This window comes from Sciurus carolinensis, chromosome 1 (assembly GCF_902686445.1).
Source record: "Sciurus carolinensis chromosome 1, mSciCar1.2, whole genome shotgun sequence".
Taxonomy (NCBI): Eukaryota; Metazoa; Chordata; class Mammalia; order Rodentia; family Sciuridae; genus Sciurus; species Sciurus carolinensis.
This window is the reverse complement of record NC_062213.1, coordinates 148,624,567-148,642,969: the sequence shown is the minus strand read 5'-3', so window position 1 is coordinate 148,642,969 and position 18,403 is coordinate 148,624,567.

Sequence of the window (18,403 nt, the reverse complement as noted above, 5' to 3'; positions counted from 1 at the left end):
GACATATGAATTGCCTAAACTGAACGAGGAGGACATACACAATTTAAATAGACCAATTTCAAATAATGAAATAGAAGAAGTCATCAATAGCCTACCAACAAAGAAAAGTCCAGGACCAGATGGGTTCTCAGCCGAGTTCTACAAAACCTTTAAAGAAGAGCTCATTCCAATACTTCTCAAAGTATTCCATAAAATAGAAGAGGAGGGAACCCTCCTAATTAATGTATCTAATCTCATTGATTTCTCTTTATTTTTTGGTGTTGAGAAATTTAAAAATCTATTTTGGCAATTTTGAAATATATAGTACATTATTAATAAGTGTGGTCATGAGGCATTACCATAGATCACTCAAACTTATTCCTCTGCTCTAATTAATGTACCCATTGATAAACATCTTCCTTTTCCCCATCCCTCCTCTTCTGCATAGCCTTGCCACCTATTCACCTCCTATTTCTGAGCTAAACTTTGTAGATTTCCCATATAAATGAGATCATACAGTGTTTGTCTTTCTGGGCCTGGTTTATTTCACTTACCATAGTGTTTACCTATTTCATCCATGTTGCAAAGGAAAGAAGGTTTCTATTATTATTCATTTTAAAGATAATATAGTATTTCATGGAGTCTGCACCACATTTTATCTTTCTATCTATCAATGAGAACTTATGTTGCTTCCATATCATAGCTATGGAGAATAATGCTAAAATGAACATGAGAGTACAAATATCTATGCAACAAGCTGGTTTAAATTCCTTTGGCTCCATACCCACAGTAGATTTAATAGATAATTTTTGAAGAACTCAAATTATAAAGCTACTAGGAAAAAAAAAACATAGGGAGAATGCACTACAGTTCTGCTCTGGATCATGATATCTTGAATAGGACTCCAAAAGCAAGATAGTAAAAGAAAATATGAATGGCATTTCATCAAACTGAAAAACTTCCATACCAAAAGGAAGTAATGGAGTGAAAAGACAACCCATAGAATGGGAAAAAATATTTGCAGTACATATCTGTTTAGGGCAAATATTCAAATTATATAAGGAATACAAATAACTTAATGGCAAGAAAATTAATAACTTGATTAAAAATTGGTCAAAGGATCTGTACAGGTATTTCTCCAAAGAAGAGGTATGATTAGCCAACAGGTATATGAAAAATGCTCAACATTCATAATCTTCAGGGAAATACAAACTGAAACCACAAAGAAGTATCACACCTGTTAAAATTACTGCTACTAAAAAGATGAACAAAAGTTGGTGAGAAATGGAGAAAAAAAAAACTTGCATATTGTTGGTGGTAATGCAAATTATTATAGCCATTTTAGAAAATATGTGGAGGTTCCTTAAAAAATAATGAAAAAGACTTTAATAAATACTTCAGTAATAAAGAACTGTATCTAAAAGAAATATTTGCTATATTCATACTTCTCTGGCTATTTAGAATGTTTCCCTTACCATGAAACTCATTGCCTTAATTCTTCATTTTTAAAATTTTTGTATAACTGAAAAAGAACTCCTTTCTGATTCCATTGTGTTTGCCTCATTCTTAGGATCCATGTGGGAGGCTGCATCAACCAAGAAAAGGATGTTTTTATAACCAGATCTAAGTAAATCAGAAGAGAAAAATCCTGCTTTGAGATTACCCTGTTAAATTTGATCTGAGGAAACTGCTCATGTTCATTCAGAAGTGACTAGAAGGTATGATGCTGTGACTAATCCAAATCCCAGAAGAGGGCTGGGCCATTCTAAGAGTTCAATAGATGTTCACTATTTGGTATTAACCAACCCTGTTTTTACATTACCTCTGCATCTAGAAGACAAAGAGATTAACAAAAGAAGTTCCATAGAAGGTGCAGGGGTGATATTACTGAGAGACTCATAGATGCTTTTAATCACATTATGTCCCAGGATCAACATCTTCACCAAGGTTTTCTTTACTCAACACCATTATTTGAACTTTTTTAATGTGTCTCCATTTTTATGTGTGTAAAGAAGGAGACTATAGAGATTTTTTTGCATTTTCAACAGAACTAATTGAATTTTTTTTTAGAATAATTGAAATTGTTCCAATAAACATCATGGTACCACAAGATTCATTTTCTTTTTCAATCTTTGTGTCCCTCTCTGCTTCAATTTTGATTATGTCTATTGATTTTTCTTCAAGTTTAATGAAACTTAAAGTCCAATCTACTGATATGTCTCCCCAGTGAAAACTTTATTTTTAAGAAGTTTTATTTTTCAGTTCTAGAAATTCCATTCAGTTCTTTACTAAATATTAATTTTCACTTAAAATTCCCAGTCTTTTCACCAATTAGAGCCATCATTTTCTTAATTTGATTTAAGATATTACTTTATCTTTATCCACAGATTTACATGGAAAAAAATTAAATAGAAGATAAATAATCAGCATTTTATATTTTTAACATTAAAGGGAATTGCTTCAGTATTTCACCAAATGTATATGAAATATGATATATATATACATATATGTATGTATCTGTTGTTCTTTTTCCAGCTGCTTTTAATTATTTTCTATCACAAATTTATTTTGATCTGAAAATGATTTGCATTTTAACTAATAATTTTCTTGTACTTGCAGAGGTATTCAAATAATTTTTCCTTTAATACATTTAGTCAATAATGCCAGTTCATTTCTAATGATAAACCAACCCTGTATTCCTGTAATAAATCATAGAAAATCATTCATACTGTTGGATTTGATTGGTTAATGTTTTTAGATTTTAACATTGTTTGTGGTTGAAATAGCACTGCAATTTCCCCCTCTATCATTGTGCCTGATGTGGAAACAATGATATCTATTATAATAAAATGAAAGTAGAATGTCTATTTATTATTTGACACTGGATTTATTTGAAAAAATGGGATATATCGTACACTGGATGTCTTGCAAAACTTGACTTTATCCTAACCCGGACTAGTGTGTTATTTGTGGGGAGATTAATTAGTGATGAGTTTTCTAACAGGACAATGAAAATAAAGATTATTTCATGGCTAGTTTTAGTAATTTATATTTTATTAAGTATATGTTCATTTTCTCAAGTGCAAATATACTGATATGAAATTGTTAAAATACTTTCTTATTTTTCTTTAACTCTTGAAATATCTCTATTATATCATTTCATTACTAATATTGTTTATTAATGCCTTCTAATCTTGATTTTATTTTTCATTTCTTTTACTATTTTGTAAGCCCTTACAATTATCTATTTTTGATTATTGCCTTTATTGACCCTCTTTTTTGTATGTTTTCTATTTTTTGATTTCTAACTTTATCAATCTCTTTCATTTTTACTTTTAAGATTCATTATATGTTTCTCTCCACTATTTAAAGTTTTGACATGGTTCATTGATTTTTGGTTATTATTTTCTAATATAAGTATGTGTATCTTTAAATAATCAATTTATTGATTTGCTCTATTGTACATATTCGATTTGTGATTTATATCTTTCTGATATAATAATAAATATACATTTGGTCTCTGTCTCTGGTTCACACAGAACTCCTAAAACTCTTAATTTTCTGAGTGATACTGGTGCTAGGATCATCTTCTGTTAGATTATCTGGTCTTTGACCCAGTTATTGACACAGAGCTCCTGAATCCCTTGAAATCTCCTTGGTGCTAGTAGTGTTTTGTTCTAATGGGGCTACTCTTAGTGTGGTCCTGTAGAGTTTCAGAATGGGTTGATCAGTAGAAAAAGTCAGGCAAACCAGGATTAGAAGTTCCAGAAATGAGAGCAGGGATGGTGACTGAGTTAATAATTGATATTCTGATACTGCCTATGTGTTGGAGACTGCATAAATATCCCAGACTACAGGTTCCAGGAACTTCCAAGTTGCTGAACACAGCTGTGTGCTGGAGGGGTGTGGTACATCTCACCTCCATGAGGACAGAAACTCCTGTGCTCCAAATCCTTCAGGGCTTTGCCTATCTACTTCTCCCTCGGGCTGTTCATCTGTGTCCTTTATGGTATCTTTACAACAACTAGTAAATACAAGTAAAAATTTTCCTGAAATTGTGAGCTGTTTTAATACACTATCAAACTGAGGAAGGGAATTATGGGAAACTCCAAATGTATAGCCAGTTGTTCACAAGTGCAGATGAAGCGGAGGATTTGCTGTTAACATCTGAGTTGGGGGCAGAATTGTGGAGCTGAGCCTTTAACTTGTCATGCCTGCAGTAACTCCAAGTAGAGTGGAAATTAAATTATAGGACACCCAGTTTATACCCACAGAAAATTAGAAAATTGTATGGTGTGGAAAACTCACACTTTTGCTGTCAGAAGTGTTAGTGTAGAAAAATAAGTTTTTTTTTTCCTTTATTCGTGTCTATCAAATCTTATTTTCTTCTAATTTCTATTAATTGTATCCCTTCCTCCCTAGTTGAGCAGTTTTTACTTAAATACATAAGGTTTGTCCTTATTACATTATTATTTCTGATTTACTTATACTGCAGTACTAAGGAATCTGATCTGTGTGAAATAATTCTTTACATTTTGAGGGTAGTTTATCATCTAATACGTGGTCAATTTTTGTAAAGTTTTTACATGATATTGAAAATAATATTATGCTATTGTTGACTGCAACTTCAGTTATATTTGTAAAATTATACATCAAACAATTTTTGCTTTTTTGTATAGGTGAAATTCTTATATTTTTACTGTTTTTTTATCAAACTGCTTTATATATACATTATTCATATGTAATAAAATAGTCATTATGGTAAAACTTACAATGCTTTCCTTGCAGATCTCGCAAATATTTGATTTCTATGTGTTTCTTTGAGGTCTCTCTTTCTTTGGTGATAAAACTATATTTTCATTATTTTTAATCTGAAAATGACTCTTCTTCATTTTCTTAGAATATGAATTACTTAAACGTAGAATTCTAATTTGTTAGTTTTATTTTCCCCTCAATATTTTAATCTAGTTTTCCAATATAATCTGAATTTTCTTTATTATTACTGAGAATTCAGGTTCTAATTAAATGTTGTTCCTCAAAATTTGATTTCTTTCCTTTGACTCTCTTAAAACACTTTCATCTTTGTTGCTCTGTCCTTTTAGTGTAAGCTGCCCACACTGGTATTTCTGGGAAGTGAAGACTTTGTATATCTGTTCTCTTTTTCTTCCTTTGGTTCTCACTCATGGCTCATTTTTTCTTGTGTATGTATGATTTTTTTGAGAACTAGACACGTCTATCAGACTTTTGATATAGTGAGTTTTCGATGTTTTCTTTAACTGATACATGAAAGCTTGAAAGATATTAGTGCGATGTTATTTGTTGTTTCAGTACACGTGTGTGCTGTGTAATATTTAAATCAGGTTAAACATGAGATTGCTTCAAACATCATTTCTTTATCATAAAAGCATACAGAATCCTTTCTTTTAGATTTTGCAAATACACAGTACATGATTATTACCTGTAGTCTTCTACTGTGCAAGACTACACCAGGCCTCTAAAAAAGAATTTTGTACCCATTGTTTAAGGTTTCCCTGACACTCCTACATTTCTTGGCATCTGGTAACCACTATTCTCCTCCCAACTTCCATGAGATCAACATAACTAAGATTACATCAGACTTATCTTTTTGTGCCCGTCTTTTGTCACTGGATATAATGATCTCCAGTTTCATCTATGGTGCAGCAAATGGCAAGTTTTCATTCCTTATTATGGTTGGATAGTATTTCATTGTGTATATATACATTTCATTAATTTTTTTCTTAAATGTAATATATGAAAAGTCTTCTGTATCTGTGTTTGAGGGTAAATTACTCAAGAAAGGATTTGTGAATTATTTTCTGCTACTCTTCTGGCAAGCAGACAACTTGAAAATTTTTCTAAGAAATTCTCCTGCTTAATCTCAGTTTCTACTCCTTTATTATTTGCCATAACTTAAATGTTATTTAATAAATGTTAGGACTCGTTTCTTACCTTATTCTGTAATATGTACCTTCCACTTTAAGGTTTTTGCTTCATGTGGGGGTTCTTTTAGATTCTCCACCTCAGGCTTTATTTCTACCAGAGGCTATAACCTCAGTTCAAGTTTTGAGGCTGTCAATGTGGACCTTTCTGATAAGCTGGGTCTCCACAAAATTACAAGTGGAAGACAAACTTAAACTCTACTGATTTTCTGGGTCCTCTGCTATCAATTGATTATGAAGACTTAAACATTCTCTTATCTTGTACCTTTACAGATCTGATTCCTTTACAGGTAATTTTAATAGTTGTTGGTTTTCAGTCTGCTTTCTCATATAAAATGGAACAACATGAAGTCTTCAAACATTTTGTCCCTCCTGATGGATTTTACATTATTTTTGTAAGAATTTGTTTTGAACTATTGTTTTATCAAGAATTAAAATTAGGGGACTGGGGAGATAGCTCAGTCAGTAGAGTGCTTGCCTTGCAAGCACAAGGCCATGGGTTCGATCCCCAGCACCAAAAAAAAAAGAATTAAAATATCCTAGAGAATACCATATTTTCTTTTGTATTCTTTTACAAATTTCCTTCTGAAAAGAAATACTCAATATGGAGATGTTGGAGATCTATAAAATTTGTTTTCAAAGAGTTACACATATTTGCATTGAAGTTCATTCAGTGAGTCAGTTTTCATTGAAATAAATGGTGTAAGTAGATTGTGATAACTGCTAGATTTGCTCTCTTCTAGAACAATTTAATTTCCCATAATATTTATTTGAGGTATGTTTCAACAAAAATAATATAATACTAATTTTAAGCATCATAGTATATTCTGAATGCATCTAGTTAAGAATTAACTTATTCTTGGGTAGATTTTCTTTTCTTTTCCCATGGCTACCATCCAAAGTTCTAATCCATCAGAAAATTAAATGTTAACTTTCTTTCATGCATTTATATTGCTGAGATTCTTTTCTGTTCTCTTTTCAGAAATGATAAGAAAAGATTTTTTTTTTTTTTTTTTTTTGGTATCCTTACCAAGTTTTAATACTTTGGTCGTCAGCATCAGAGAGGAATACAAGTAAACACAGAAGCGTACCAAATGTATATTTGCATTTTTATACAAAAGGTTTTAATTAAATCTATTAGTTAAAATTTTATTTTAAGCTAGGTTTAAAAATGTTTCACAATTTTCAATGAGACACAGGAAAGATAGGAAAGTGTGTAGGCTTCAACTTTATTAACTTTCTCTCTTTTTCTTCTCCTTAACTAAAACAACTTCATTGTATCTTATAAACCCAGAAAGGCCCTTCATAAACTGCAAATATCATGGAAAACTAAGGTATTATCTCATATGAGATGAGCATATTTAAGGAATTACCTTCCATCTCTCATTTCTCCTATGTCCTAACTAAGTGTAAGTCTTCTGAAAAATATAAACTACTATATTTTCTCCTAAATATATCCAGAAAAGAGATACCTTAGGATCTAAGTATTTCCACTAGACACATGCTATAGTCATTACAATCTCTCTAAATGGTTTTCTAATTTCTCCAGATATTCTCTGAATAAGATACTATTTATAAAGATCAAAATATGTCCCCTAAATAATTTTCATTAATGATGTGATTGATATCTTTTATTATTATCAGAAATGTTGCCCAAAGAACACAAAATTTCATCCACAATATCCAATAGTAATGAACTCTTCCAACCAGTTTGAAATTTACATAATTTTATTTATTTTTACTAGAAAATCTACTTTTCCAAGTCCATTAAGATAGAAGTAAAGCCATAATAAATATTTTCTCATTATGCATATTCATTTGTTAATATTCTCAGAAGATTCTTTCTATTATTTGAGAAGCATTGCACATCACTGTCAAGTTCTTCTAGCTTGAACTTTCTCTGGATACATATATAGGCTTAATTCAAGGCTTGATGACTGCTAAACCAGCACTAACCTCTCAATAAGGGTGACATTAAATTTATTTTTGAGGTTTGTGCTTTTGAAGAAAGTAACATATAAATCCAAAGCTCCCATCCAATGCATACTTTCTTAGCTGTTTGTTCATCTTTTTCTTTCATGTCAGTGACTTTTAGAAGGGAAAAATATACTTTAGCTCTAAGCTTTGCTCTTTTAACACTTGCAGATTGTAATATATATTTTTTCATGGCATCTACTAACACATAAAGATGATGTTATTATGACATATAAGAAAGATAAAAAGAGAATGAGTGTGAAAGACAGGGCATTGGCTATTTTGAGGGTAAAATACTTACACAGTAGAATTTTTATAATAAAAACACTCTCTTGAGAGGAATAAATAATATTTTTTCATAGATATGATGCTCTATTTTATTTTATTTTTCTAAGGTTTGATGATTTCCTCCACTCTATGTAATAAAATCTTACAAGGCAAAGCAAAGTCTTGTGAACCACATTCCTCCTTGAATAATACAGCACTTAGTCTCTTGTACCATAAATGTCAGTAAGCACTGATTTATTAAAATGCATGCAGGTAAATGTGTTTATTCTTTCAGCATAAATTGCATAGTTGCTTAATTTTATTTACTACTGTAAAATACCTGTAACATCACTGCAGATAGGGCAAGCAAATATTCAAATGCACACATTTGATAGATATCTCAAACAAACAAAAGGTGTATATCCATGACAACCAACCCACTAAGATCAATCAATATGCGAAATAAGATACTCTTTAGCATTATGTTTATAAAAAATATGACTCATAGTTACTGAGATGGAATTTATGAATGTGTAAATATAACTACATTATGTGTTGCTTATTTTATGATTTACTTGACCAAAAGTGCTACAACATTCATCCCCAAGAATGATACTGGCTAGAATAAAATTTTCTACTCTTCTTTTTTGTGTTTTTAAGTTTTTGCTGGAATAAGAGAGAACAGAGGAAACAAATTACTTGAATAGATTGCCAGATAAAAATGGTAAGCATTAAGCCCTTGTATTCCTGCTTCTAAGAAAGGGAATCATGGGGGAATAAATTTTCATTATATTAACTCTTTTGGAAACATTCGAAACTTTCTGTGCCTCAGTTGTTTCTACAATTCTCCTTTGGTTATTGCAAAATGCGCTTTGTATTTAGTTGGCTGAGTTTAACTTAAAGTGATTCTATGGTTATTTTGGGTACTTAATAATGCCTATTTTTCTCTTCTTACATATTACTTCTTAGTAATTTCTTTTCTGTTTGTATATATCTTTATAATAGTAGAATTTCCTTAACTGTTAAGTACATAATGTATGTATTACTTTAATTCATGTAGAAATTTGGGGTATACTATACGTATGGAGATGAGAAAATATTAACAGGAATTAAGAATACCAGAAGAGCCCAAACTACTAGGTATCCCATTTTAATGATTTATATAAAATTTTCTAATAATATATTCAGGGCCCCAAATGTGAGTGTCATGAAAGATTCTGCCTTGCTTACTGCATGTAAATACACAGAGATTAACTCTAAAATAAAAGGCTATACAGTTAAACACCTCAAATTTCTTTTTCATTTTTATTTTCCCTGTTCCTATACACATGGCCCGTGTTCGAATCAAAATGAATCAATAATTTATGTATTTATCTCTGGAATCCAATACTCATGGTCAGCAATAAACATAAAAATATGATGTATTTACATATATGATGGAGCAAATCTTATTGTAAAAGTCAGTATTTTTAAATAAAAATTTTCATGTGATTTACTTATATTTCACATGGAGGACTTTCTACTCATGCCTAGGATAATGGTGACTGACTGAATATAAATCTTTTTTCACATTCTCCTCAAACATCTATACATATCAATGAGATACACAAAAATAAAACCATAATCTTGTGATTTTCTTTATTTCAAATAGAATGAACACATCAGCCTAAAAATATCTGTAACTAGAGAAATAAACACAAAAGCACCAACATGATTATAAATAGTTTGTGCTGTCAGTACATGAATGTAATGCAAGAGGTAGAAAAAAAGGGTGTATGAAAAAGAGGATCATGAGAATTCAAGGAAAGTGTAAAATAAGTATTTTATAAATCCAATATATTTCAAGACGATAGAAAAACAGTGTAAATGTGCACAATTTCAAGACATATGGTGCTCCTGGATCCCTCCTGAGGAATCCAATAGAGAAGGAATTTCACTCAACTGACACAAATGAAGACTTTTAGCAAGAGAGTGGTGAGTGAGCATTTAATATTTTTAACTATAGATTAATTGTAAATTAAAACAATGGAACAGGGATAGAATAGAAAGTACCAAATTATGCAACTTTTGAATAGAGCTCTTCTTACCCTGAGTCTGAGGAAAAAAACATGTTAAAAGTATTCAAGTTAACGTGGTGTTGTGTGTGAGTGGGAGAGTGTGTATGTGTGTGTGTTTAGCATTGTGTATTTAGTATTGGTATACTGATTCTGAAACTATATTACATATATTATAATTTTATAAAAACAGTGATAATCCTTGATGCTATTAGAAGCCAGAGTTCCTATTCTGGAAGAAAATAAACATAAAGATGGAATGGCAAAAGTCAAAAAATTAATTTGTTGGGGTATATAGCAATATGAATTGCTAGTACAACATCATGAATTTCAAATACCTAGCTCTTTCTGTTAAAATACAGAGAGGAAAGCTTGTCCTGGGGGAAAGCATAAGAGGAAGGTCTCCCTGCAGCAAGATGTGGACCAACAGATTCAGAACAAATGATAAAACAGAACATCACTATTTCTCACATCTCAAAATTAGAATAGATTCAGGCAAGAGTCTTTAATAAATTCTAAAGAAAGTGAAAGTTTTACAAGAAACAATTTTATGATTCTGAGTTTTATTCTACAAATTACTTCTTAATTAAAAGGGGAACAGAGTACCTTCTAAGTGGATACATCTAATGGATATTACAAAGATCAGATCATTAATTATATCAAGTGCAGTATGATGTGATGATGCATTTAATAATGAACTATATCATCTTTTGATAATTTGAAGAATAATTTACAAGTAGAAAAACTGGACAGTTATTGGCAACTCATCTTAAGAAATTCAACAATGAAGGAAACAAGAGATTTGTAACTAAAAGGAGATATGGAGTAAAAGAGTTATTTCTTAAACATAATAAATATTGAGCATGTTGATAAAATAAATGGGAAAAGCCAATAGTGTACTGGTAAAAGTGCTCTTAAAAACTAAAGAGGAGGGATCCAAGATGGCAGACTAGAGGGAGGCTGCGTTCCTTGTCACTCCCTAACGCCAGTTTCAAGCAGAGGATGTCTGTTTCTCAGTGAGGCAGTTTTTGCTGCTTATCGACCCCCTGCTGTTTACCCATTTGTCTGCTGTGATGACCTGCAGTCTGCCAGCATATCGATGCCTTTTTTGAGAGCAGATTGCTCACTGTCAGGCGCCTATCATCCGCCATTTGCCTGCCTCTCGCCTGTGCATCGCCTGCCTTACTCCTATCCATCACCCAACGCTCGAGGTTCACCTCCCCATCCGACAACAGTCAGCAAACTGATCGCCAACCGCCAGTGGAGCACCAGCTGCCTGCTGCTGCCTGGAAGTTCACTGTTACAGTACATGCAGGTTTGATTACACGTGGCTGCCGCCATTTTGAGACAACAGCCAGGCACCATAGGACCCCTGGCCGGACTGACTGAGCCCCGTCTCCAGGATCCCTCAGCCCAACCGATCACTCCCTGCCTCTGGGGCTCTCACATCAACTGACTGCTCCCTGCCGCCAGGACCCCCAGACCAACTGACTGCGCCCTATCACCGGGACCCCAGACCAACTGATTGCACCCGGCCTCCAGGATCCCACAACCACAACAAACTTATCGGACCTCCAGGACCCCAGCCGGACCAACTGCATCCCGTCTCCAGGACCTCCAGCTGACCATGTCCACCCCTGAGCTGCAGCTCCCCATTTGCCAACACATTTTGAAGCCAGAGTGGCCATCTTGGATAATCCTGGAAGCCGTAGCTCTGATCTTTGGGTGGGGCAAATCCCATCCTGCTACGCCTGCTGGAGGCTTGAAGCTCATCATCAGGTACTTCTCATGCATTAGGCTACAGAACACTGGGAGGTTTCATTAGTATATGACTGTTATACAGTAGATTTTCTTTTTTCTCCTTTTTAAAAAATTTAAGTTTTTATTTCTTTACTTTTCTTGCTCTCTTTTCCTTTTGTTTGCCTGTTCCTTCAGAGTCTCTTTCTCCCTTTTTTGCATGCTAACATTCGATTTCTTTTGATTACACTCTCACCCTTTCTATTTTCTAGAACTTCTGTATATTCTTTTCTTATCCCATTAACAGCCACATTCTACATCCCTCTGCATCCTCTTTGTCCTCCATTAGAAACTGCAGACTTTCTTGCAAACCTGTTTGTTTTACTGAAGATAATATTTGAACTCATTTTGTTTATTATGACACTTTTGTTATTGTCCCCATAGGAGCTATTTGGTCTAGGATTGCATAGTGTCTGATTTGGGCACTGCTAATATTGATCTCCCCTTAAAGAAAGGGTGTTGGAAACCTATAGGGCCACTATAAGCCTATAGGGGGAAATCTGCAATACCCCAGATCTGCACTGCTAGAGGGGAAGATACATGAACAACATGAAAAAACAAGGGAAGAAAATGATCCAAACAAATCTATATTCTATATTAATAGAATCCAATGACAGTATGTTAGAAGAAATGTCAGAAAAGGACTTCAGATTATACATGATTAAGATAATTCACGAAGCAAAGGATGAGATAAGAGAGCAAATGCAGGTAATGAATGATAATACCAATAAGCTGAAAGAGGAAGTGCAGGAAGCAAAAGATCATTTCAACAAAGAGACAGAGATTCTCAAAAAAAAAAAAAAAAAAAAAAAAAAAAAACCAAACGGAAATCCTTGAAATGAAGGAGACAATTAACCAAATAAAAAACTCAATGGAAAGCATCACCAACAGAGTAGACCACTTGGAAGACAGAACCTCAGACAATGAAGACAAAATATTTAATCTTGAAAATGAAATTGCCCAAACAGAGAAGATGGTAAGAAATCATGAACAGAATCTCCAAAAACTATGGGACATCATGAAAAAACCAAATTTAAGAATTATTGGGATTGAGGAAGGCACAGAGAAACAAACCAAAGGAATGAACAACCTATTCAATGAAATAATATCAGAAAATTTCCCAAACCCGAAGAATGAAATGGAAAATCAAATACAAGAGGCTTACAGAACACCAAATGCACAAAATCACAACAGATCCACACCAAGTCACATTATAATGAAAATGCCTAACATGCAAAATAAAGATAGGATTTTGAAGGCCGTGAGAGAAAAACATCAGATTACATATAGGGGGAGACCAATACGGATAGCAGCTGACTTCTCAACCCAGACTCTAAAAGCTAGAAGGGCCTAGACCAACATATTTCAAGCTCTGAAAGAACATGGTTGCCAACCAAGAATCCTATACCCAGCAAAACTAACCTTCAGATTTGAAGATGAAATAAAATCCTTCCATGATAAACAAAAGTTAAAAGAATTTACAAATAGAAAGCCTGCACTACAGAATGTTCTTAACAAAATATTCCATGAGGAGGAAATGAAAATCAACAATGTAGGTCAGCAAAGAGAGGAACTACCTTAGAGAAAAACCACTCAAAGGAGAAACCAAGCCAACTTAAAAACCAAAAAGAAGCCAAATGGCTGGGAATACAAATCATTTCTCAATGGTAACCCTGAACGTTAATGACCTAAACTCATCAATCAAAAGACATAGACTGGCAGAAGGGATTAAAAAGGAAGACCCAACAATATGCTGCCTGCAAGAGATTCATCTCATAGAAAAAGACATCCACAGACTAAAGGTGAAAGGATGGGAAAAAAAACCTACCATGCACATGGACTCAGTAAAAAAGCGGGGGTTTCCATCCTTATATCAGATAAAGTGGACTTCAAGCCAAAGTTAGTCAGAAGGGATAAAGAAGGACATTTCACACTGCTTAAGGGAACCATAAATCAGGAAGACATAATGATAGTAAATATTTATGCCCCAAACAATGGTGCATCCCTGTACATCAAACAAATCCTTCTCAATTTCAAGAATCACATAGACCACAACACAATAATTCTGGGCAACTTTAAAGCACCACTGTCACCACTAGATAGATTTTCCAAACAAATCCAACCAAATAAACCATAGAACTCAATAACACAATCAATAACCTAGACTTAATAGACATATATAGAATATTCCATCCATCAACAAGCTGATACACTTTCTTCTCAGCAGCACATGGAACCTTCTTGAAAATAGACCATGTGTTATGCCACAAAGCAGCCCTTAAGAAATGCAAAAAAAATAGAGATACTGCCTTCTGTTCTATCAGATCATAATAGACTGAGAGTAGAAATCAATGACAAAATAAAAAAGGGAAATTAATCCAACACTTGGAGACTAAATAATATGCTATTGAATGAAACATGGATAACAAAAAACATCAGGGAGGAGATTAAAAAATTCTTAGAGGTCAATGAGAACGATAATACAACATATCAAAATCTCTGGGACACTATGAAAGCGGGTACTAAGAGGAAAATTCATTGCATGGAGCGCATTCCAGAAAAGAATGAAAAGTCAACAACTAAATGACCTAACATTACAGCTCAAATCCCTAGAAAAAAAAAAAAAACAGAATAACAGCAAAAGTAGTAGAAGACAAGAAATAATTAAAATCAGAGCTGAAATCAATGAAATTGAAACAAAAGAAACTATTCAAAAAATAGACAAAAAAAAAGTTGGTTCTTTGAGAAAGTAAACAAAATAGACAAAACCTTAGCCACACTAACAAAGAGAAGGAGAGAGAAGACTCAAATTACTAAAGTACATGATGCAAAAGGAAATATCATGACAGCCACCACTGAGATACAGAACATAATGAGAAGCTACTTTGAAAATCTGTATTCCAACAAAATAGAAACTACCGAAGACATTGACAAATTTCTAGAGACATATGCTCCTCCCAAACTGAACCAGGAGAACATACACAATTTAAACAGATCAATATCAAGCAATGAGATAGAAGAAGCCATTAAAACCTACCATCCAAGAAAAGCCCAGGACCAGACCAGGACCAGATTCTAAGCCGAGTTCTAAAAGACCTTCAAAGAAGAACTCATTCCAATACTTCTCAAAGTATTCCAGGAAATAGAAAAGGAGGGTACCCTACCGAACTCATTCTATGAAGCTAATATCACCCTCATACCCAAACCAGGAAAAGACACATCAAGGAAAGAAAATTTTAGACCAATATCCTTGATGAATATAGATGTAAAGATCCTTAACAAAATATTGGCAAACCGTATCCAAAAACATATTAAGAAAATTGTGCACCACGATCAAGTGGGGTTCATCCCTGGAATGCAAGGATGGTTCAACATTCGTAAATCAATAAACGTAATCCATCATGTCAATAGACTTAAAGATAAGAATCATATGGTTATTTCAATTGATGCAGAAAAAAGCATTCAACAAATACAATACCCCTTCATGCTCAAAACACTAGAAAAAATACGGATAGTAGGAACATACCTGAATATTGTAAAAGCTATTTATGCTAAGCCCGTGGTCAAAATCATTCTTAATGGAGAAAAACTGAAACCATTCACTTTAAAAACAGGAACAAGACAGAGATGTCCTCTTTCGCCACTTCTATTCAACATTGCCCTCGAAATTCTAGCCAGAGCAATTAGGCAGACTAAAGAAATTAAAGGGATACGAATAGGAAAAGAGGAACTTAAGCTGTCACTATTTGCAGATGACATAATTCTATATTTAGAGGATCCAAAAACGTCCTCCAGAAAACTTCTAGACCTCAAAATGAATTCAGCAAAATAGCAGGCTATAAAATCAACAGGCATAAATCTAAAGCATTTTTATATGCAAGCAATGAAACAGCTGAAAGGGAAATGAGGAAAACAACTCCATTTAATTTAGCCTCAAAAAAAAAAAAAAAAAATACTTGGGAATCAATCTAACCAAAGAGGTAAAAGATCTCTACAATGAAAACTACAAAACATTGAAGAAAGAAATTAAGGAAGACCTTAGAAGATGGAAAGATCTCCCATGTTCTTGGATAGGCAGAACTAATATTGTCAAAATGGCCATACTACCAAAAGTGCTATACAGATTCAATGCAATTCCAATTAAAATCCCAATGATGTACCTTACAGAAATAGAGCAAGCAATCATGAAATTCATCTGGAAGAATAAGAAACCCAGAATAGCTAAAGCAATCCTTAGCAGAAAGAATGAAACAGGGGGTATTGCAATACCAGTACTTCAACTATACTACAAAGCAATAGTAACAAAAACAGCATGGTATTGGCACCAAAATAGACAGGTAGATCAATGGTACAGAATAGAGGACATGGACACAAACCCAAATAAATACAATTTTCTAAAACTAGACAAAGGTGCCAAAAATATGCAATGGAGAAAAGATAGCCTCTTCAACAAATGGTGCTTGGAAAACTGGAAATCCATACGCAACAGAATGAAACTAAACCCCTATCTCTCACCCTACACAAAACTCAACTCACAGTGGATCAAGGACCTTGAAATCAGACCAGAGATCCTGCATCTTATAGAAGAAAAAGTAGGTCCAAATCTTCAACTTGTTGGCTTAGGATCAGACTTCCTTAACAGGACTCCCATAGCACAAGAAATAAAAGCAAGAATCAACAACTGGGATAGATTCAAACTAAAAAGCTTTCTCTCAGCAAAGGAAACTATCAGCAATGCAAAGAGAGAGCCTACAGAGTGGGAGAATATCTTTGCAACTCATAGTTCAGATAGAGCACTAATTTCCAGAATCTATAAAGAACTCAAAAAACTCTACACCAAGAATACAAATAACCCAATCAACAAATGGGCTAAGGATATGAACAGACACTTCACAGAAGAAGACCTACAAGCAATCAACAAACATATGAAAAAATGTTCACCATCTTTAGTAATAAGAGAAATGCAAATCAAAACTACACTAAGATTCCATCTCACCCCAATTAGAATTGCGATTATCAAGAATACAAGTAACAATAAGTGTTGGCGAGGATGTGGGGAAAAAGGTACACTCATACATTGCTGGTTGGACTGCAAATTAGTGCAGCCACTCTGGAAAGCAGTGTGGAGATTACTTAGAAAGCTTGGAATGGACCTACCATTTGACCCAGCTATACCACTCCTCAGCCTATACCCAAAGGACTTAAAATGAGCATACTACAGAGATACAGCCACATCAATGTTCATAGCTGCTCAATTCACAATAGCCAGAGTATGGAACCAAACTAGATGTCCTTCAATTGATGAATGGATAAAGAAACTGTGGTATATATATAGAATGGAATATTACTCAGCTAAAAAGAATGATAAAATTATGGCATTTGCAGGCAAATGGATGAAAGTAGAGAATATCATGTTAAGTGAGATAAGTCAATCTTAAAAATCCAAAAGACGAATGATCTCACTGATAAGCGGATGATGACACTTAATGGGGGTTGGAGGGGGGCAAGAATAGAAGAAGGAGGGACTGTATAGAGGGAAAAGAGGGGTGGGAGGGGTGGGGGGGAAGGGAAAAAATAACGGAATGAATCAAACATCATTACTCTATGTAAATGTATGAATATGCAAATGGTATGCTGTTATTCCATGTACACACAGAAACAACATGTATCCCATTTGTTTACAATAAAAATAAATTTAAAAAAATAAAAAATAATAAAATAAAATAAAAAATAAAAAGAAAAAAAAAAGAAAGTATCTCTTGTGCAGAATGTGATTAGTATAAGAAGTGGTTCATACTCTTTTGCTTTTATTGAATATACTGTCATGCAAAAAAAAAAAGCTAAAGAGGATAATTTTTAGCTTTTCATTTTTAGATTTCAGTCAAACACACACAAACACACACACACACACACACACATCTTATATACAATGAATATTTTCAAATTGCCATGAGTTTAACCTTTATTAAATCTTTGAATATGTAGCAAGAACAGCAAGGATGCAGATATTATTACTGGAATATAAAGTATCATTGGAGGAATTAGCACCTTTCATGCTGAAGGAAAAAGGGGGTAATAAATAAAAACAAATATGAATGGAAATGTACATATGATTATTGTCAGAGGAAATAGTGTGACCACTAAAATTCTTGGTTATCTAGAAAATAAGGAGCTATGTGTTTCAGTGAGATAAAGGAAAGTGTTTAGATTAGGTCCATGAGGAAAAGATAAATATTATAAAAAGATAATAAGATAAAAGGGAAAAAAGTAAATATCATTAGAAACGGTCCTCAGTCCAACAGCAGAGATTATACTCAATATTACTTTCTTCAATAGTCTTCAGCAATTATATTTAGGAGAAAAGCCCAAGTC